The sequence below is a fragment of the Ursus maritimus genome, unplaced genomic scaffold (genome assembly GCF_017311325.1).
Source record: "Ursus maritimus isolate PB19 unplaced genomic scaffold, ASM1731132v1 scaffold_12, whole genome shotgun sequence".
NCBI lineage: Eukaryota > Metazoa > Chordata > Mammalia > Carnivora > Ursidae > Ursus > Ursus maritimus.
Genome location: NW_024423564.1, coordinates 68,017,751 through 68,039,644, shown reverse-complemented (window position 1 = coordinate 68,039,644; position 21,894 = coordinate 68,017,751). Strand labels below are relative to the sequence as shown.

At 40.5% G+C, this 21,894-nt stretch overlaps 1 protein-coding gene across 1 annotated transcript in view; it reads right to left on the bottom strand.

Annotated features, from left to right (window-relative positions):
* TESK2 (testis associated actin remodelling kinase 2) overlaps nt 1–21,549 on the bottom strand; it is a 126,921-nt gene extending 105,372 nt beyond the window's left edge. Inside the window, exon 1 of the mRNA XM_008699292.2 lies at nt 21,205–21,549. The gene's annotated coding sequence lies outside the window, so the exon portion shown is untranslated. The remainder of the gene's footprint in view (nt 1–21,204) is intronic.
* Between the last annotated feature and the right edge of the window lie 345 nt (nt 21,550–21,894).

Sequence of the window (21,894 nt, the reverse complement as noted above, 5' to 3'; positions counted from 1 at the left end):
TCAAGCCCCACATCAGGCTCCCTGCTCAACAGGAAGGCTGCTTCTCCCTCTCCCTCTGCCTGCTGCTCCCCTGCCTGCACTCAGTCTCTCTCTGACAAATAAATAAATAAAATCTTAAAAAAAAAAAAAATCTAGGGGCGCCTGGGTGGCACAGCGGTTAAGCGCCTGCCTTCGGCTCAGGGAGTGATCCCGGCGTTAGGGGATCGAGCCCCACATCAGGCTCCTCCGCTGTGAGCCTGCTTCTTCCTCTCCCGCTCCCCCTGCTTGTGTTCCCTCTCTCGCTGGCTGTCTCTATCTCTGTCAAATAAATAAAACCTTAAAAAAAAAAAATCTATTGCTGGGGCGCCTGGGTGGCTCAGTCATTGGGTGTCTGCCTTCGGCTCAGGGCGTGATCCCAGAGTCGTGGGATCGAGCCCCACATCGGGCTCCCTGATCCGCTGGGAGCCTGCTTCTTCCTCTCCCACTCCCCCTGCCTGTGTTCCCTCTCTTGCTGGCTGTCTCTCTCTCTGTCAAATAAATAAATAAAATCTTTTTTTAAAAAATCTATTGCCAATACAATAGCTATGCAGTATGGCAAATAAATAGCATCCCAATGTGTAAGTCAAGTCTTCAGATTCTCAAACTTTTATTCTGTGACAGGTCCGCTACAGTTTTTGGTCCAAGGAGTATTTATATCTTTTTTTTTTAAGATTTTGTTTTATTTATTTGACAGAGACAGCCAGAGAGAGAGGGAACACAAGCAGGGGGAGTGGGAGAGGAAGAAGCAGGCTCCTAGCGGAGGAGCCTGATGGTGGGGCTCGATCCTAGAACGCTGGAATCACGCCCTGAGCCGAAGGCAGACACTTAACCACTGCGCCACCCAGGGGCCCCAGGAGTATTTATATCTTAAACTAAAAACTCAGAAGCACTGAGAGAATATTTGGATATTAAAATATAAAATCACCCACGAGGAACACTGGTATTTAATTGTACAACCCACATTACATGCTAAAGTAATATTAATTACTAGACAGTTGAGATGAGTGCTAAAAAGTACAGTCCCCTCAAGGGAGTAAGAACTTTATTAATCCATTTTGGAGAAGTGCTGAGAATGGGAAAACCTCCAAACCATGCCTTCTGCTCCCTTGGCCTGCATTCTAAATGACCACGTTTTAAACGAAATCAACCAAGCTACAAATAGCTTTCAATTTAATCTGACAAATTTTACTTAGTCATAAAAGGTATTAAGGTAAGAATGAACAGACTCTAAAACCACACCCTATTTAAGTCTAAACATGATTAATTTTAAAATCAAAATATACATTATTTGAAATGTGTGAAATTTTACATTTTCAGCCTCTGAATTACCTCCTTTGGTCTTATTTACAGAATATTATCATTTTGGGGGCGCCTGGGTGGCTCAGTCAGTTGAGCGGCTGCCTTTGTTTCAGGTCATGATCGCGGGGTCCCCAGATCAAGCCCTACATTGGGCTCCCGGCTCAGTGGGGAGTCCGCTTCTCCCTCTGTCCCTCCCCCTGCTCAAGTTCTCTCTCACGGTCTCAAATAAATAAAAAAAAATCCTTAAAAAAAGAAAAAAAGAAAGATATGATTGAAAAAATGCAGATTTCACCTTAAAGAAGCTACTTGATTCAAAAGACTACACTCTGTTGGTCAAGAATAATTAATCTTCCCAGAACAATATGGCACCATCCATGCTGCTCCTGACAGTCTGAGGATCAGAAGGACTGTACATGATAAACGGACCACCACATTTTATAGAAAGCACATTGTTTCCAAGGGAATCTGAGAAACATTTCAAAGTCTATACCTTTAGTAAGGATGGCACCTTGTTTGCCTGGGGCAATGGAGAAAAAAATAAATATTATCAATGTCACTAACAAGGGACTACTACTCCTTTGATCTCCCAAAGGCAGTTTGCCTTGAGTTCTCACCCAAAAACACTGTGCTGGCAACACGGCACAGCAGGGATACACAACCTACAACTTTATGATGTGAAAAGTGGTACATGTTTGAAGTCTCTCATCCAGAAAAAAATGCAAAACTGTTGTCCATCCTGGTCAAGAAATGAAACTATTTGTGTTGGAAATGTTAACAATAAAGTTCACTTATTTGAAAATAATTTTACAATGGAAAGATTTGTGAAATAAATTTACTGCTTATTATAAATGTACAGTTTATTTTCTTATATGGCATCATAGAATTTTCCTAAATACTGTTAATATATTGAGAATTGCTGTTACATGAATTCATTTGAATAACTCTTATATGTCCAAGTGCTAGTGAAATTCTATAACACAGAGATTTCATTTTTCTTTTAAGAATTTATTTACTTGAGAGAGAGAGAACACAAGCAGGAGGAAGGGAAGAGAGAGAGGGACAAGCAGACTCCCCACTAAGCGGAGAACCTAATGCAAGGTTCAATCCCAGGACCCTGAAATCATGACTTGAACCAAAGTCAGACCCTTAACGGACTGAGTCACCAGGTGCCCCCAGAGATTTCCTTTTATAGTAAGTTTTTACTACCTAATCATTACAATTAAATTAAGGCATTTGCAAAAAATGAAAAATAAAAATAATTTTCAGCTTGCAAAAACTTGGATTCTTAAATAAAAACTGGTCATACTATGATCTGCTTCACTAAAAATATTTCAACTGGAGTCTCAGTGGTTCTCATTTAGGGACATGTGAAAATTTAGGGGGAGGAAAGTCCTTCTCAGGGAGAAGTTACTGTCACAATGGTGAGTGTGTGGGATGGGCACTACTGGCATTTTATTGGGCAGGGTCCAGGGAAGCTAAATGTCCTACAATGCACAGAACAGGCCTGCACAACAAAGAATTGTCCTGCCCTAATGCCAAGGGTGCTCCCACTGAGAGACACTGTGTTAGAAAAGCTTCATCAGTTTGACTTTGAACTAGGAAATAGCCTTTAGCATTCTTTCAAAAATAACAAAATTATGTTGCTAGCAAGAACACAAATCATTTTTTAGTAACTGTATTCTCAATTTCAATACTTATAACCTTGGAAGTTCAAAACTTTTGCTTTCTTTTTTTACAAAGACAAGTATGTCTTTTCAAAGGCTAATTTTGGGGGCACCTGAGTGGCTCAGTCAGTTGACCATCCTGAACCGACTCTTGATTTCAGCTCAGGTCATGATCTCAGGGTCCTGGGCTCTAGGTGCAGTGGGCTCCATCTCCCTCTCCTTCTGCCCCTCCTCCAACTCACACATGCACACACTCTTTCTAAAATAAATAAATAAAATCTTTTTTTTAAAAAAAGGCTAATTTTCACTTATACTGGAATTGATTTATTTTTCACAAAGAAGGTACAATTAAAAGCTCTGACTAGGGAAAGTAATCTGAAAAGCTATCAATAAAAGAGTTAGTGAGCTAAATAATCTATATCCAATATTATATATTTTATCTTTCGAAGTAGTAATTTCACAAATGATTTTCCAGAAATCATTTGTGAAACCTTTTTAGGACTCGCAGTTGGATCATACTAACACCTGAAATGCTTCAGGAAATAATAACTTCAGCCACCATTTACCATTGGCCGTGCATTCTACCAAGTGTTTTGCATATGCTATTTCTAGTATTTATGACAATGCTGCAAAGTAGGTATTATCTCCAATTTAAAGAGGACGAAATTAAGACACTGAGATTAAAAAACTCGATCAAACTCAAACAACTGGTGACAGACTTGGGATTCAAATCCAGTAGTTCCAAATTTAAACACTTCCCACTATATGTCTCCAGAAAAACAGCTAAATTTCTGTGAAAATGATGTGCATATTAGCTAGATAGAAAGCTACTACTATTCCCCACTCTACCTTGACTACAGAGGCTAAGGAGTATACAGTGTAGCTCCACCAGCCTCTGGAACAAAAGCCTTCAGTGGTGTTGGTTTTTCGGGGGTTTTTTTTTTTTAAGATTTTTTAAAAGATTTATTTATGTTTGTTTATTTGAGAGAGAGAGAGTATGGAGCAGGGAGGAAGGACGGGGCGGGGGGGGGGGGCAGAGAGAGAGAGAGAGAGAGAGAGAGACAATCTCAACCAGACTCCACCCTGAGATCATGACCTGAGCCGAAATCAAGAGTCGGATGCTTAACCAACTGAACCACCCAGGTGCCCCAAGCCTTCCATCATTTAATCACATTCTACAGACATAAAAATTAGCATTGGTTTAAACAGACAGACTGTCTAAAGAATGGATGCCAAGCCAACAGGGAAGATATGCCAACTCCCAATCATTCTTCTTTTCCATTCTAATATATAGGATTTGTTGTTTCTTACCCTCTCATTTCACAGGAACAAAGTAAAGGAAACTTCACAATAGTGGAGATGAAAATAAAATCCTGCAATGCACTGAATAGCTATCAACCAATAGCAGGCAGGACATGGCAAAGTGTCAACCAGCAACCAAAAACTTTCAATATCCATCCAAATATAGAATCATGTGTGCACAAAGTTGGTAATGAAGTCCCACAAACTAAGTAAAAAGGATTGCTGAGATTTCAGTGGACTTTTATACCTTAGGAATGAAGAGTAGAAAAAGAATACAAATAATATTCTAATCATATATTGTTTTCCTTCTGTTATCATAAAAACTTTCAGAGTCAAAATAAAACAAAGATTGGTTACGGGTAAGATGTGACCCAGACAAGTGGCCATTTTCCAGAATAGGAATACTGACAAGTGCATTAGCTGTGTATCAAGACCAACCACATGGCAAATCTACATGACAGGTCTGCTCAGCTGCTAACCTTTCTATGGACCAACATAGCAAATACAGACGCATTTCAGGATGACTGCCTAATTAAAAATAAAAGCAATACTGCTGAACTGGTCATCCTACTGTGAAATAATGAGTTGCAGTTTCCATTCAAACCAAAGGCAATCTAACATAAAAACTGGCATCCCCTATTTAATTAGCCATGAATTACACAATGGCATATATTGGTGTGAGACAGATCAAAAGCCGGTTCTTAAAACTATTCTCTCTTTTGGATAAACATCTTACCTGCTGTTTTAACTACAATCCACCAGGCTTTAGGTCATGACATAATACCGAAATTTAGGTTGAAAGTTCTAAAGGCATTTAGATTAACTAGTCCAATCTTTTGGTCAATCCAGGAATCCCCCTCTGTTAATTTATTCAAATGTTAATTGGGTTCTCACTAGGTATAAGGCATTATGATAAATGCTCTAATATTTACTGAGTATTTACTACAATCCAGACAGTCTTACAAGTGCTTTATATGTTTAATATTCACACCAGCCCTATAAAATAGATACCATTATTATCCCTGTTCTATAAATGTGGAAACAAAGATACAAAGGAATTAATTAACTTGTCCCGCTCTTACAGCCAAGAAGTCACAGAACCAGAATTCAAACCCAGAGCCTGTACTCTTAATCATTATACTACTGCCTCTCTGGGATAAGGATATAGAAAACCAAATAAAACATGACTCAACCCCTCCAGGAGCTTACTCTCCCCCGGAAAGACACATGTAAATCAATGAGTACAATATGGTGTGATAATTGCTAATGACAGATTAGAAAAAAGGAGGGCTCAATTAAGACACTAACAGTAAAGACAGAGAATTAGGAAGAAGTGGGACTTCAAAAAGATGACCAAATGCAAGTAGGAGGTATGAGAGGTTATTTAGGATGACTCTAAGTTTAACTAGAATCCTTCCCATGTTTCAGGTTTGGGTGACTGGGGCAATGAGTAGGCATTCACCAAAAGGAGAAGATTTGTGAACTGATTCAAACTGACTCCTGGTCTTACTGAGTTTGAGATGCCTAAAGAAATACCAAGAGACAACATTTAGAAAGCAGTTGAAGATATACACTGGAGCTCAGAAGAGATGACTACCCTGAAGATACAGACTTGAAAGTCATTTACACTTACAAATATTCTAAAGAGTTTCCCAAAGTAGAGAATATGAGTAATAGCTAATACTTGCTGAGTTGCTATTATGTGCCAAAGCCCAATCTCCTTCTTTATGTCCTTAAGTGAGATCAGATAAGAGGTGAAGGGAACACCAACATATACAGGACAAAACAGAAACAGAGGTAAAAATAAAACCAAGAGAAAGTATGTCACACAAGCCAAAGGTGGAAATTACTAATATATCAAATGCCACAAGGTATTCAAATACTATGAAAAAAAGTGTCCAGTGGATTGAATACTACAGAGGCAAGAGTCAACTCAGCCTACTGAAAAAACACCACTAACAAAGAACTCAATAATTCCTCCAGTGGCTTGTTCTATTATTAGAAAGTTGGGTGTTGTTTTTTTTTTTTTTAAGATTTATTTTTTTATTTAAGAGAAGAGAGAATGCACACGAGAGCGAGCAGGGGGAGGGGCAGAGAGAGAGGGGGAGAGAAAATCCTCAAGCAGATTCCCAGCTGAGCGCAGAGCCCAATGCAGGGCTTGATCCCAGGACCCTGAGATCATGACCTGAGCCTAAATCAAGAGCCAGAGGCTTAAATGACTGAGCCACCCAGGTGCCCCAATTATTAAAAAGTTCTAACTGCTATAAAAATAATTTTTCCAACAAAATAAAAGCATAGGGGGATGCCTGGGAAAGGAAAGGAAAGAGAAAAGAGAGAAAGAAAGAAAAAAAAGAGCGAAAGGAAAGCATAGGGAAAAGCAAAGTGTTCTATTCAAACTGTGACTCTGAAGGAAAATTAAGAGTTATAATGACCGGGGCGCCTGGGTGACTCGGTTGAACAGCCGACTCTTGATTTCAGGTCAGGTCATGATCTCAAGGTCCTGGGGTGGAACCCTGTGCTGGGTATGGAGCCTGCTTAAGATTTTCCCTCTCTCCCTGCCCCTCCCCCCGGCTCGTATGTGCGCTTGCTCTCTCTCTCAAAAAAAAAAAAAAAAAGAGTTATAATGACTAAATACAATAATGACACTTGATTGAATCCTGATTTGAACAAACCAGGTATAAAAGACAACTGTAGAAATTTTAATAAGGACTACTACTAGATAGTAGAAAAAAATTTTAGTTTTTTAAAGATTTTATAAATTTATTTGAGAGAGAGAGCATGAGCAGGGGGAAGTGGCAGAGGGAGAGGGATAAGCAGGCTCCCCACTCAGCAGGAAGTCTGATGCAGGACTCAATCCCAGAACCCCAGTATCATGACCTGTGCCAAAGGCAGATGCTTAACTGATTAAGACACCCAGGCACCCAAAAAATTATTTTTTTTAATTTATTCTTTTTTGTAATCTCTACACCCAATGTGGGGCTCAAACTCACAATCCCAAAAGCAAGAATCGCACGCTCTTCCAACTGAGCCAGGCAGGGCCCCTGATGACAGTAGAAAATTATTATTAATTTTATTTAAGTGTGACATTAAGATTATATAAGACTTATTTTGGGAGAAATAGAGGTGAAATAGCATGTCTGTATTTGCATTAAAATACATCAGAAAAAGTAGATGTAGTAAATTTTACAAAACGTTAACAATTGTTAAATATGGGAGATGGATAAATGGGTGTTACATTTTTCTCATAACAAAAATTGAAAGCCTTCACAAACAAAAGATAAATATTTTGTCAATAAAAAAAAAAAAAAAAAAAAAAAATTTTTTAAAAAAAAAAAAAAAAAAAAAAAAAAAAACATCCAGGGGCGCCAGGGTGGCTCAGTCGGATAAGCATCTGCCTTCGGCTCAGGTCATGATCCCAGCCAGACTCCTGGGATCAAGTCCCACATCGGGCTCCCTGCTCAGTGGAGAGTCTGCTTCTCCCTCTCACTGTGCTCTCCCTCTCTCTCTCTCAAATAAATAAACAAAATCTTTAAAAAAACCCAACAAAGGAATATAGGTATACCTTGTTTTATTGTGCTTCACATTACTGTGCTTCACAGATACTGCTTTTTTTTTTTCTTTTGACAAACTGAAGTTTGTGGCACTCCTGCATTGATAACTCTACTGGCACCGTTTTTTCCAACAGCATTTCCTCACTTCATCTCTCTGTCACATTTTGGTAATTCTTGAAATACTGAAACCTTTTTTATTATTATATTTATTATGGTGATCTGTGATCTCTGATATTACTAATTGTTTGGGGACACCATAAACTGTACCATATAAGATGGAGAACTTAATTGAATGTTGTGTGTTCTAACTGCTCCACCAACCAGTTTTTCCCTCATCTCTCTCCCTCTCCTTGGGCCTCCCTATTCCATGAGACACAATATTGAAATGACGATAGTTAATTTTGACTTTCAAGTCTTATTATTTAAGAAACACATTTCATAAAGCTACAGCTGCTACAGGAAGTGATTCCTCTGATGGATCCGGGCAAAGTAAATTGAAAATCCTCTGGAAAGGATTCACCATTCTAGATGCCAGTAAGAACATTTGTGATTCATGGGAAGAGGTCAAAACAGCAACATTAACAAGAGTTTGGAAGAAGTTGATTCTAACCCTCATGGATAACTTTGAGGGATTCAAGATGTCAGTGGAGGATGTAACTGCAGATAGGGTGGAAATAGCAAGAAAACTAGCCTGAGCCTTCAGCTCAGGTCATGATCTCAGGGTCCTGAGATCAAGCCTCCCGTCGGGCTCCCCACTTCTCCCTCACCCTCAGCCCTTCCACCCACTTGTCCTTTCTCTCTCTCTGGTTCTCTCTCAAATAAGTAAAATTTTTAAAATCAATCAATCAATCTAAAATCTTTAAAAAGTGGGTGCACCTGGGTGGCTAAGTCAGTTAAGCGTCTGCCTTTAGCTTGGGTCATGATCTCAGGGTCCTGGGATCAGGATCCCTGCTCAGCAGGAGTCTGCTTCTCCCTCTCCCTTTGTCCTCCATGCTTGCTCATGCTTGCTCTCTTTCTCTCTCTCTCAAATAAATAAATAAAATCTAAAAAAAAAAAATTTTTAAGTGGAAACTGAAGATGTGACTTAACTATTAAAATCTCATGATAAAACTTACTTTTTATGGATGAGCAAAGAAAGTGGTTTCTTGGGATGGAATCTACTTCTGAAGATGCTGTGAAGATTGTTGAAATGACAACAAAGGATTTAGAGTATTACATGAACTTAGTTGATAAAGCAGCTGCAGAGTTTTAGAGGACTGACTCCAATTTGTTAAGAAGTACTACTGTGGGTAAAATGCTATCAAACAGAGTCACATGCTACAGAGAAATTGTTACTGCAAGTAAGAGAAAATCAATGTGGCAAACTTCACTGTTGTCTGATTTTAAGAAGTTGCCACAGCCACCTCAATCTTCAGCAACCAGCATGCTGATCAGGCAGCAGCCATCAACATCGAAGCAAGACTCTCCACCAGCAAAAAGATTATGACTTGCTGAAAGCTGAGATGATGGTTAGCATTTTTAAGCAATAAAGTACATTCAACCCTTGAACAACACGTTTGAACTGCATGGGTCCACTTATAAACGAGTTTTTGACAAATATGGTACAATACTATAAATGTATTTTCTCTTCCTTATTACTTTCTTAACATTTTCTTTTCTCTAGCTTACTTTATTGTAAGAACACAGTACATAATAACATAGGGGCACCTGGATGGCTCAATCAGTTGGGTGTCCAACTCTTGATTTTGGCTCAGGCCATGATCTCAGGGTTGTAAGATCTCTCTGCACTCAGAGGAGGTCTGCTTGAGATTCTTTGTCTCCCTCTCCCTCTGCCCCTCCCCTCCCTCTGCTTTGCCGAGGGGCTCACTCGCTCTCTCTCTAAAATAAAATCTTTAAAAAAAACGAGGAAGAGAGATGCCTGGGTGTCTCAGACAGTTAAGCATCTGCCTTTGGCTCAGGTCATGATCCCAGGCTCTGGGGATTGAGCCCCGTCGAGCTCCCTGCTCAGTGGGGAGTCTGCTTCTCCCTCTCCCTCTGTGCTCTCTCTCGCCCTCTCTCAAGTAAATAAATAAAATCTTTAAAAAAAATACAGTACATAATATATATACAAAATGTTAATCAACTGTTTATATTATTGGTAAGGCTTCCAGTCAATAGCAGGCTATTAGTTAAGTTAAATGCAGATTTTCAACCACAAAGTGGGTCAGCACCCCAACCCGTATGGTATTCAGGGTCCACTGTATTTTTTAATTAAGGTGTGTACATCTTTTTATACATAATGCTACTGCACACTTAACAGACTACAGTATAGTGTAAACATAAATTTTATATGTACTGGGAAACCAAAAAATTCATTTTGCTCACTTTATTACAATATTCACTTTATTGCAGAATGGAATAAACCTGTAATATCTCCAAGGTAGGTCTGTACAGCACAGGTATCACAAATACCAACACTAGAAATGTAAAAACCAACTGCTTTTATGTTGTGTGAATGAGTACTTATTGCTTGGAATACAATTTCTAATAAAGCAGCTATATATATTCAAAAACTGCTATCTCTCAAATGGTTTAGATGGAATAGCAGATGATGGTGAACTGTATTAGATAATTAAAAAAGGATCTAGTGATGGCAAAGATACTGAAGTTGAAAGAGCATGTAAAGGCATAAAATTTCATGAAATGACAGCAGGAAAAAAGTGATTTTTCTAAAATAATATATTATTATATATTTAAAATATATGTGTATGACTAAAATAAATGGTACAAGTTTTAAAAATTCTGATTGCAATTAGTAGTTTAATGATCTTGGACATGTTATTTAAATTCTGCCCTTATCTATAAAATAGAGATTAACTATATCTCATTTAGTTATGAGAATTAAATGAGAACATACTAAAGAGTTAAAGGATAAAAATGCATATATGAAGTGCCAGGCAAGGTGCCTGTCACACAGTAAGCATTTAATAAATGTGAATTCCCTTTCCTCTCCCTTCCCTGTTCCACCCTTAATCCTAGTTCTGAATGCTGCAAGTATACAACAAATTAAGACTATTTTTTTCTTCTTTATGATAGCTTTTCAGTTAACCAAATCTTCCCCGGGGCAAATACACAAAGTCTTTCAGGTTTCCTGTGGAACATGGCATCAAGATCTCCCTGGCTACCTTTTTTTAAAGTTTAGCCTTAATTACTATCCAAACTGTCAAAGCCTTGCTAAAACACAAAAGCAAAAAATGTACACAATGTTAAATACATAATCTAACTAGGACAAAATTGCATAGGACTATTATTTCCCATAATCTGGATATAAAGAACATAGTTTCTGGGGTGCCTGGGTGGCACAGCAGTTAAGCATCTGCCTTTGGCTCAGGGCGTGATCCCGGCATTCTGGGATCGAGCCCCACATCAGGCTCTTCCGCCATGAGCCTGCTTCTTCCTCTCCCACTCCCCTTGCTTGTGTTCCCTCTCTCACTGGCTGTCTCTATCTCTGTCGAATAAATAAAAAAAATCTTAAAAAAAAAAAAAAAAGAACATAGTTTCTGATCTTCTAAGCAAACTAAATGTATCTATAACTTTGTAAGCTGGAACATGAAACTTGACACAAGGTAAACTGATATCAGGCCCCATTCAAATAAGCTGAAATGCTAAAGTACTAGGGGGATGTGCGAATTTCCAGGATAATATCTCTTTTGATAAATGTTCCTTTTTTTGTTGTTCCTATTTTAAGAAGACCTGAACATGACCACTTAGGTCAGATAGGCAACTTTTTTTTTAAGATTATATTTATTTTTTGGACAGAGAGAGAAAGTGAGAGAGGGAACGCAAGCAGGGGGAGTGGGAGAGGGAGAAGCAGCCCTCCTGCTGAGCAGGGAGCCCAAGGCAGGGCTCAATTCCAGTACCCTGGGATCATGCCCCAAGCCAAAGGCAGATGCTTAATGACTGAGCCACCCAGGCGCCACCCCCCTTTTTAAGATTTTATTTATTTGTCAGAGAGAGAGAGAACAAGCAGGGAGAGCGGCAGGCAGAGGGAGAATCAGACTCCATGCTGAGCAAGGAGCCCCATGCAGGACTCAATCCCAAGACCCTGGGATCATGACCCCAGCCAAAGGCAAATGCTTAACTGACTGAGCCACCCAGGCATCCCAACTCATCTCGTCTGATAAAGTGAGTTAGAAGGCTATTTCTGATACTGTGGGAAAGAAAGCAATGAAGAGGAAAGAGGAAGTTAGTTCTGGGGTTAGGGTAGGTTATTTTGTAGTTTACATTATGAAGGTCAAAGGAGGAATCTGATAAAAGGGAAAACAAAATTAATAACATGAAGTATTATCAAAAAATGTTCCTGGATGCCTGGGTGGCTCAGTTCGTTGCCCATCTGCTTTCCGCTCAGGTCATGACCCTGGGGTCCTGGGATGGAGCCTCACATCAGGCTCCCTGCTCAGTGGGGAGCCTGCTTCTCCCTCTGCCTCTGCCCCTCCCACTGCTCATGCTCTCCCTCTCTACCTCTGTCAGATAAATAAGTAAAATCTTTTAAAAAAATATTCCCCCCAAATATTTTTATTTAAGCTTGTTTCTTTCTCGAGTGTATTATTTCCACCAAAGGGAATATTTTATACCCATTAAAAATGACAGCTATAACCACACAAAGATATATTACAAAAATATTAACTTACACACTGCCATTATCAGTAACAGGATAAAACCACAGATAATCCAAATGTCCATCAATAGGAACAGCTTAAATAAAGTATAGTATATCTATATAATTTAATATTATATAGTCATTAAAAGAATGAGGTCAATTCTACATATACTAACATGGAAAGATGTCCAAGTTTCACTGTTAAGCGATAACAGCAAGTTGCAAAATAGAATGAATAGTGGGATTTTTTTTTTTTTTAGTGTAACAGGGAGCATTATATCCTCTTATCTATAAAATAGAGATAAATATTAACTATATCTCACTGGGTTATTATGAGAGTTAAATGAGTATATGCTTAGAAAACAATTTAGAGGAATATATACACTAAACTGTCATCTTGGTGGAGGAAGTGATTAAAGAGACACTCTTTTTATGGAATACATTCAGAATGGTCGTTTCTTACAATGATCATGCATCACTTTTATTTCAAAAATGAAGATAAAAAGGTAGAACTAAAAACTATCTTTTCAAAAAAAAAAAAAAACTATCTTTTCATCCCTCCTACAATAGTAGCTTAGACCATATGAGATAAAATTTATGATATATGTGAAATGGGGAGAGAGAAGAGCAAAGAATGTAAAAATCGAATAGTCAGTGATTAAAATTAAGATTTTATTCATTCGTTTATTTGAGGAGTGAGAGAGAGAGGGAGAGGGAGCATGAGTGGGGGGAGGGGCAGAGGGAGAAGCCGACTCCCAGCTGAATAGGGAGCCCGACAGGGGGCTTCATCCCAGGACCCTGAGATCATGACCTGAGCTGAAGGCAGGTGCCCAACCAACTGAGCCACCCAGGTGCCCCCCCTTAGTCTGGCTTTTAAAGACTATGCTCTACTGAAACTGGCCTAATCATACCCCAGACTTAACCCACCTTTCAAGTGTAGCTTTCCCTTCCTATCTCAGCTGAAGTGATATTCACCTCATTCTAGCTGTTATACTCAATTAATGTCTTCTTGGTCTTCTTCCTATCTCCACTCTTGCATCTGTCCAGTCTATTCTCCAAGGGGAGTAAACTTCTGACAACTCTTCGTTTGTGATACAAGGGCTCTTTCTTATTTGGCCTCAACCCTCATCTCTAGCCTCATCTCTCTCTACTCCTTTCCACAAACAAAATCTACTCCAGACATAGAGAACTACTTGTAGAGCTCTGCTCACACTTCAATGCCTATACAGGTAATATTCTTTCTCCCTGGTATGTTCTTCCTGACCTCTTCTATATAGCTTTCTCAGTAATCATCTCACGTGGGAAGTGTCCTCTGACCCCTCAGTCTCCGTGTGTGTGTGTGTGTGTGTGTGTGTGTGCGCTTTGATAATGCCCTGCACAAATCTCTATTACAGTAATTACACAGTATTTCAATTGTTTATCCGTCTCTTTCTTTGGACTATGAGCTCCATTAGGGTTTAGACTCAAACATACCCGCCTCCAAATGAACTGTGGCATACAAATTTCAATACTACTATATGAATCAAAATTTACAGTAGAGAAAAAAAGAAAATAAATAGGCCATTCAAATTCCATACTTTCTATGTAAAAGCATATTCATTTTTTCATTCACTCAGTCAACATTTATTTAGTACCTACTAGGGGCCAGGCACTATGCCAAGCCCTAGAGAGCTGGTGATGAGAATACAGACATAAACACGAAAAGCACAAAAAGAATTCCGAGAGGATACATCCAAAATGTTAAAATTGGCCATTTACTTTTACAATCTAAGGAAGACGTGAATAATTTATATCTTTTCCTTTATTTTTTTTTAAGATTTTATTTATTTATTTGACAGAGAGAGAGACAGGCAGCGAGAGAGGGAACACAAGCAGGGGGAGTGGGAGAGGAAGAAGCAGGCTCTCAGCTGAGGAGCCAGATGTGGGGCTCGATCCCAGAACTCCAGGATTATGCCCTGAGCCGAAGGCAGACGCTTAACGACTGAGCCACCCAGGCTCCCCATATCTTTTCCTTTAAAATCACCTCTATTTCCCTATTCTACCTTAATGAAAATGCATTAATTTTATAATCACACACACATACACACACACATGAGGGGTCCTCCCAAATTACAAATTCCTACCAATCAGCAGAAATACAATACCCATGGTAAATAATGTATAAATTTGTGTATCATAGCTAATCTGAAAGCAAAACAATTTGAGAACTTTTAATCAGATTCTAATTATAGAATTCTTTTTTTTTTTAAGATTTTATTTATTTATTTGACAGAGATAGAGACAGCCAGCGAGAGAGGGAATACAGCAGGGGAGTGGGAGAGGAAGAAGCAGGCTCCTAGCAGAGGAGCCTGATGTGGGGCTCGATCCCATAACGCCGGGATCACGCCCTGAGCCGAAGGCAGACGCTTAACCGCTGTGCCACCCAGGCGCCCCTAATTATAGAATTCTAATATAGGGGGACCTGGATATCTCAGTTGGATGAGCGGCTGCCTTCAGCTCAGGTCATGATCCTGGAGTCTGGGATCCAGTTCCGCATCAGGCTCCCTGCTTCGCCCTCGCCCTTTGCCCCTCCCCCAACTCATGCTCACTTGCTCTCTTTCTCTCTAATAAATAAAATCTTAAAAAAAAAAAAAAAGCTTAAAAAATAAAATTCATTTAAAAAAAGAATTCTAATACAAAGAACAAAACTAAAGTATGCAAAAACTACTTCAGGATTTCCATAGTGCCTACTTTTGAAAAAGATCCCATGCAAATTGTCCAAGGAAAACACTGACCACAACATCAATACCACCAGTCTTCCACACTGCAGAAAGAAAATTATGTCATTGTATTCCACTTAATGCAGAAGAGATGACAGCCCCTATACAATTTATTCAGAAGACAAATTAATAAGTAACACCATATTTCATCTGTATAATGACTTATAGTTTATAGTTCACAAAGTACTTTGACCTTCAAAATAATTCTCTTTTCTTGTTCCCACGGGATAGATAAAAAGTGAAGGATTAAAATGGAGAAGGCTTTTCTAACTATGACTCAAAATTCAAAAGCCATGAAAGGAAAGATTAAGAAATTTCTCTACATAAAAAAGAAAAATTTGTCAACATAAAAATACACCTAAATCTAAGAGTTTTTCATGGGAATAAAATAAAAGACGTCAGAAGACAAATATCAAAATGGGAAAATATTTGTAACACATAATAGATACCACAGGAAAAAAATCTATCACATACATATAAACTATATAAAGTATACATGTGTGTATGTACGTATGTTTAATAAAGAGAGACACAGAAATTAATAGAAAAGAGACCTATGACAACAAATAAGAATTTAAACAGAAAATGAAATATGAATAACTCAAACAACATAAAAAGATGCTTAACTTTAACATAATTTTTTAAAACTTAAAACTACTCTGAGGTACCATTTTTCTCTATCAGACTGGCAAAAATTCAACTTTGATAACAGCAAAGCATAATATTAACAAAGCTGATCCTAGAGCCAGAGCGCTTAGTTTGAATATCTGCCATAGTACCTGTATGATTTGGGCAAGTCTCTTAAATTCTCTTCCTCAATTTATTCACCTGAAAAAATAGAGCTAATAATAGTACCTATCTCAAAAGGATATTAGTAAGATTAAATGAAGCAGTATGAATAGTATCTGGCACATAGTTAGCACCTTATAACTATTAGCTATGATACAGCTAATGTTGGTGAGTGAACAGGCAATGTATATTAGAACAACCTCTAAGGAAAGCAATTTGGCAAAATTTCATAGTTACAAATGCATATATCCTTTGACTTAGAAATTCCACTTTCTGGGGTGCCTGAGTGGGTCAGTCAGCTAAGCACCTGCCTTAGGCTCAGGTCATGATCCCAGGGTCCTGGGATCAAGCCCACCTCAAGCTTCCTGCTCAGCAGGGAATCTGCTTCTCCCTCTCCCTCTACCCCTCCCTCAGCGCACGTTCTCGCACACGCTCTCTCTCTCAAATAAAGAGAATCTTTTTTTTTTAAATAAAGATTTATTTATTTATTTGAGAGAGAGAGAGCATGGAGGGGCAGAGGGAGCCGGAAAGGGAGAATCTTAAGCAAGCTCCACACCCAGCATAGAGCTCTACACAGGGCTCAATCCCACGACCCCGAGATCATAACCTGAGCCAAAATCACGAGTCCAATGCTTAACCAACTGAGCCACCCAGGCGCCCTAATAAACAGAATCTTAGAAAAAAAAAAAAAAAAGAGGGGCGCCGGGGTGGCTCAGTCAGTTTAGTGCCTGCCTTCGGCTCAGGTCACCATCTCTCAGGTCACCATCTCGGAGTCCCGGGATCAAGTCCTGCGTAGGGCTCCCTACTCAGCGGGGAGTCTGCTTCTCCCTCTCCCTCTCACTCTACCACTCTCCCTGCTTGTGCTTTCTCGCTTTCTCTCTCTCTGTCAAATAAATAAAATCTTTTTTAAAAAAGCAATTAAAATAATTTTTTTTAATTATGACAAATAGGCCTCTAACTGAAACAACCACCAACTCTCAGTGCTCAGCAAAAATAATAATGAGACCACACTGAAGTCATCTCCATATGATGACTTGGAAAATAGTATAATACCCATTGTTGGTTGGTCCAAAACATTCAGCATCACCCACACTGTACATTGTAATAATCGGGCTTCATTTACTGGAAGGAGATGAAATCCTCATAAAGGCCCTTATCATAGATTTCAAATTCCAACACAAAGTTCATTTTGCTGAACAATGAAGTGTACAACACTAAGAATGTATCTATAAACACTTTCACATAGGGAGAAAAAACATTAAATCATGTCAGCTTTCTACTCTAAGTAAGCCAGGGAATGAGTACGTGTAAATATGTAATTTTCCTTTTACGATTAACATAAGCACAGAGATGCCCAGGTGGCTCAGCCAATTAAGCACCTCCCTTCAACTCAGGTCATGATCCCAGTGTCCTCCGATCGAGTCCCACATCGGGCACCTTGCTCAGTAGGGAGCCTGCTTCTCCCTCTGCCTGCCACTCCACCTGCTTGTGCATGCAATCTCTCTCAGACAAATAAATAAATAAAGTCTTTAATAAAAAAAAAAAATTAACATAAGCACAAAATGTTATTGGGGGTTCTGGGGTAGAGAGTCCCAAGCTTAGTCTCCCAACATAAACACTTTTAAACAGAATTAAATAGGCCCGCCATATACCAAATCTCAAAAGATTTTTGAGACCATCCCAAATACACATCTGTATGACAGAATAAGATATCATAGATCCAGGGCACAGGAACTTGCCATTAATTCACACAAACATCTGTATCACCTAGTACTACTTTTTTTTTTTTAAGGTTTTATTTATTTTTTTGTCAGAAAGAGAGAGAGCAAGAGAGCACAAGAGGGGGAGCCTGATGCAGGACTCGATCCCAAGTCCCTGGGATCATGACCCAAGCCAGAGGCAGGCACCTAACCAACTGAGCCACCTAGGAGTCCCCTAGTACTACTTTCTAACAAATAACAAGGAACCTCCAATTCAATACTGGGTCCCTCAGTTCTGAGCAGCCCCACCTATAGAAGCCAATATCTCCTCTGTTCCATTTCCTGCTATCATACTAGGCAATTATGACATCTATACCAAAGACATACTCATACTTCACAGTCCCGTAACCTCCCACTACTTCAATAACCTGTACTTCCATTCCCCTTCAACAGCACTATAACAGTTACATCCTGTTTGGGGGTTTCTTTTTAAAGATTTTATTTATTTATTTGACGGAGAGAGAGAGAGCACACATAGGGGGAGCTGCAGAGAGAGAGGGAGAAGCAGGCTCTCTGCTGAGCAGGGAGCCCGATGCAGAGCTCGATCCCAGGACCCTGAGATCATGACCTGAGCTGAAGGCAGATGCTTAACTGACTGGGCCACCCAGGCACCCCTATACCCTGCTGTTTTGTTTTGTTTCGATCTTGAAATATGAACTCTCAGCTATCCCATTCTATATTTCTTTATTATTAATATTTATTTATTTTTTTTAGGAATCTCTACCCAAATTGTGTGGCTCGAACTCACAACCCCAAGAGCCGCACACTCCTCCTCTGACTGAGCCAGCAAGGCACCCTTCCCATTCTGTATTTCTTAAAGAACCTGGTCTTCAACCACATTTCTGATTGTCTCCTTATGCTCCAAGTACACTGGCCCCTCTGAAGGTTTTACTTCTTAAAACCCCAGCTTGGACTCTCAGACTCCACCATAACTCCCACACTATCACTAGCATTGTAAAGTCAGTCTCCATTTTATCTTCCTTTCTTATATATTCCAATTCTGGATCAATCCGACCATCTTTTCTGCACTCCCACCCTTGGCTCCAGAGAAAGTGTAAAATCCATGCTACTGGGCCCTCAAAGGGCTCAGCAATTTTTTTTTTTTTATCCTTAATCTATTTTCATTTTCCATTGAAGATTTCCATGGCCCTAATAGTGACCATAGTTCCTTCAGTCTCCAGAAATAACTGACTTCTCTACAGATAACTAATCACATCAAGAAAATAAGACCATCTGTCAAACTACCCCACCTTCTTTTCCTTCTACCACAACATACCTTACCCACCTTAACTTCTATCCTTTTACGATCAAAGAATGAAACGCCCTGGGGCCCTGCTCAAGCTCTCTCTCTCTCTCTCTCTCTCTCTCTCAAATAAACCTTTAAAAAAAATAGAATGAAATACTCAACATACTTCCTAGGTAAATATTCCCCCTCAATCTACAAAACTCTTTCACTCATACTTAAAACAAAAACAAAAACAAAAAAAACCCACATGTGCCATAGTGGAAAGTTTAAATTCCTACCTACAGTCTTCCCCGTTGTAAAAGAGGAATACAGATACTGAAACCACAAGGCTGCTGTAATCTATAAAGCATCTTTACAGTACCTCACATATAGAGTATATTCTCAATAAAGATGTTACCATCAGCTCTCTTTCACAACCACACTTGCTGAAAGAGTAATTTTACTCACTGCCTCCCATTTGTTCCTCAATCCATCCTGATCCATTGCCACCATTGCACAATTCAAAGTGTCTTTCAGAGGAAACAAGTGATCTCCTTTCTAATTGCTAAATTCAGTGGTTTCTTTCTAATCATCATTCTATTTGAGCTTTGCAGCACCTGACAGTGATGGTCATCCCTCCCATCTTGAAACCCTTCTTCCTTTAGTCTCTATTTTAATGCTATTCTGTTCTTATTCTTGCCCCATTCCTTTAACCTCTCTTTCTCAGTGTCTATTACCCTTCAAATAATGGTGTTCCTTCTGGTCCATAGTCCTTTTCTTCTCTTCTTTCAGTATTACCATCCCATACTAAGTCGTCAAATATCCCTGTTATATTCTCTGTTGACCCTCGAGTTTATGTATTCAGTTTCAACCTCTCTCCCAATTTTCAGACCCAAATTTCCAGCAAAGCACAGTGATATCTGGAAAACACCTCAAATTAAACATGTCCAAAACGAAATTCATTACCTTCCCTCAAAACTGCTTCTTTATGTTCCCTATTACAATTAACACTATCAATGCACCCCACCAACGAAGTCAGAAACCTCCCACTAACCCTCTCAACTCTGGAAACCTCATGGAATTGAAACCTCCTGGAAGTGCGTGTCATCCTCTTTGTTTTTCTACCACTATTTCAGTTCATCCCCTCTGACCTGGATTAGCACACCGGTTTCCTGCCTCAACACTGTCTTCACTTTCAGTTCTTCCTCTACATGCTCAACAGAGATAATCAATCATACCAATCTCCTGCTTACAAAACCTTCAGTGTCTCCCCATACCTAGAGAATAAAGTCCAAATTCTTCAGCAAGGTTTTCTCAGAATTATAAACGGAAAGGGCTTTAAATCAGACAAACATGGGTTTCATTTCTAGCTAAATCTAAATACTGGCTTAGTCCAGAGTCTTCCAAGTGAAGGGTACAAGGCAGAAGGAGGAAAAGGGGGGCGCCTGGGTGGCACAGCGGGTAAGCGTCTGCCTTCGGCTCAGGGCGTGATCCCGGCGTTATGGGATCGAGCCCCACATCGGGCTCCTCCGCTATGAGCCTGCTTCTTCCTCTCCCACTCCTCCTGCTTGTGTTCCCTCTCTCGCTGGCTTCTCTATCTCTGTCAAATAAATAAATAAAATCTTTAAAAAAAAAAAAAAAGAAGGAGGAAAAGGAAGGATGGGGAAAATAAGGATGACAGGAGGAAAGAGAGGAAGGCGGTAGTGTCTTGGGGCGGGGTGAGGGTGGGGGCAGAGTACTTTCTAACATAGAAGGGGAAAAATGGCAGGGAAGAAAGTATGTTTGAGGGAAGTAAAGTGAGGGAGTCCAGATCTCTGAGCGACGAGGGAGTTGGAGCTATCCGAAACAAGAGTTCTCCGACAAAATGAGGGCTTCCTGAGGCTCTGAAGTGAGAAAAGTCCCTGAGAAGAGTCAAGGACCAGGTCCCTGATACGAAGGAACTTCTAATGGGTTCGGGGCCTCTGAGGCGAGGAAGCGAGGGTAGGGGTGGGGGCTACGCCGGGACCCTGAGGAAAGTGAGAAGGGAAGGGAAAGGAGTCGAGGAGTGGGCCACTCAGAGGAGGACCTTGGGAAGCGAAGGGGTCCTGTCGGTGCTGAGAGACCCTAGCGCCAATGCTCCGGAACCGCCGCGGTGTAGGAGCCGCGCGGGCGGGCCGGGGCGCCCCGGGTTTGTGCCCTATACGCTCTCTTGGCGTTACCTGAGGCGGGACTGAGCAGCCAGAGGGGTGCCTGCGCGGGCGGGAGGCGGAGGCAGCAGCAAAGTGGGAGCATAGTAGCCCTCGCAGCTCGGAGGCGGCAGAGGCTCTTAGCCTGCGGAGGTGGTGGGGGTCCCTCCCGCAGAAGCCGGCGACTCGGCGGAACTAGCGGCAGCGAAGGACGAGGAGGCTACTGCCATGGCCCCGCAGTCGGGACCGTTCCCCCCGTCTGTCTGGCGGGGCCAGGAGGATGATCTCAACGGCGAGCCAGAAAAGGGAGCTAAACCTCTGCTGAGGTCGGCGGCCGCGAGCGACTGAAACGCCTGCCCAGCCTGGCAGGGGGACTGGGGCGGGGCTTAAGGTGAGCACGCCCCCCCTCCTCAAGCCTCCGAGCAGCCAATGAATCGTCAATCTTTGATAAACGAGCTAGTGGAATTACCCAATTAGCATTAGGAATGCCACGTGGTATGAGGGTGGACTCAATAGGCGTCCGGGAAAGCCAATCAACAGCCCTAGGCGCCAACTCTGGAAGACGAAGAGAACCAATACGAAGGAAGAGGAGGTTAAAAACAGAAGAGGCGGTGTGTTGGGAAGGCGGAACCAAGGAGGAGGGAATACACCTGGGGGAAACCCAAGTCTCGAAGCCTCCAGCGGAGAGGGAAGACAGTAAACACGAGAGGAAACAATCATTGG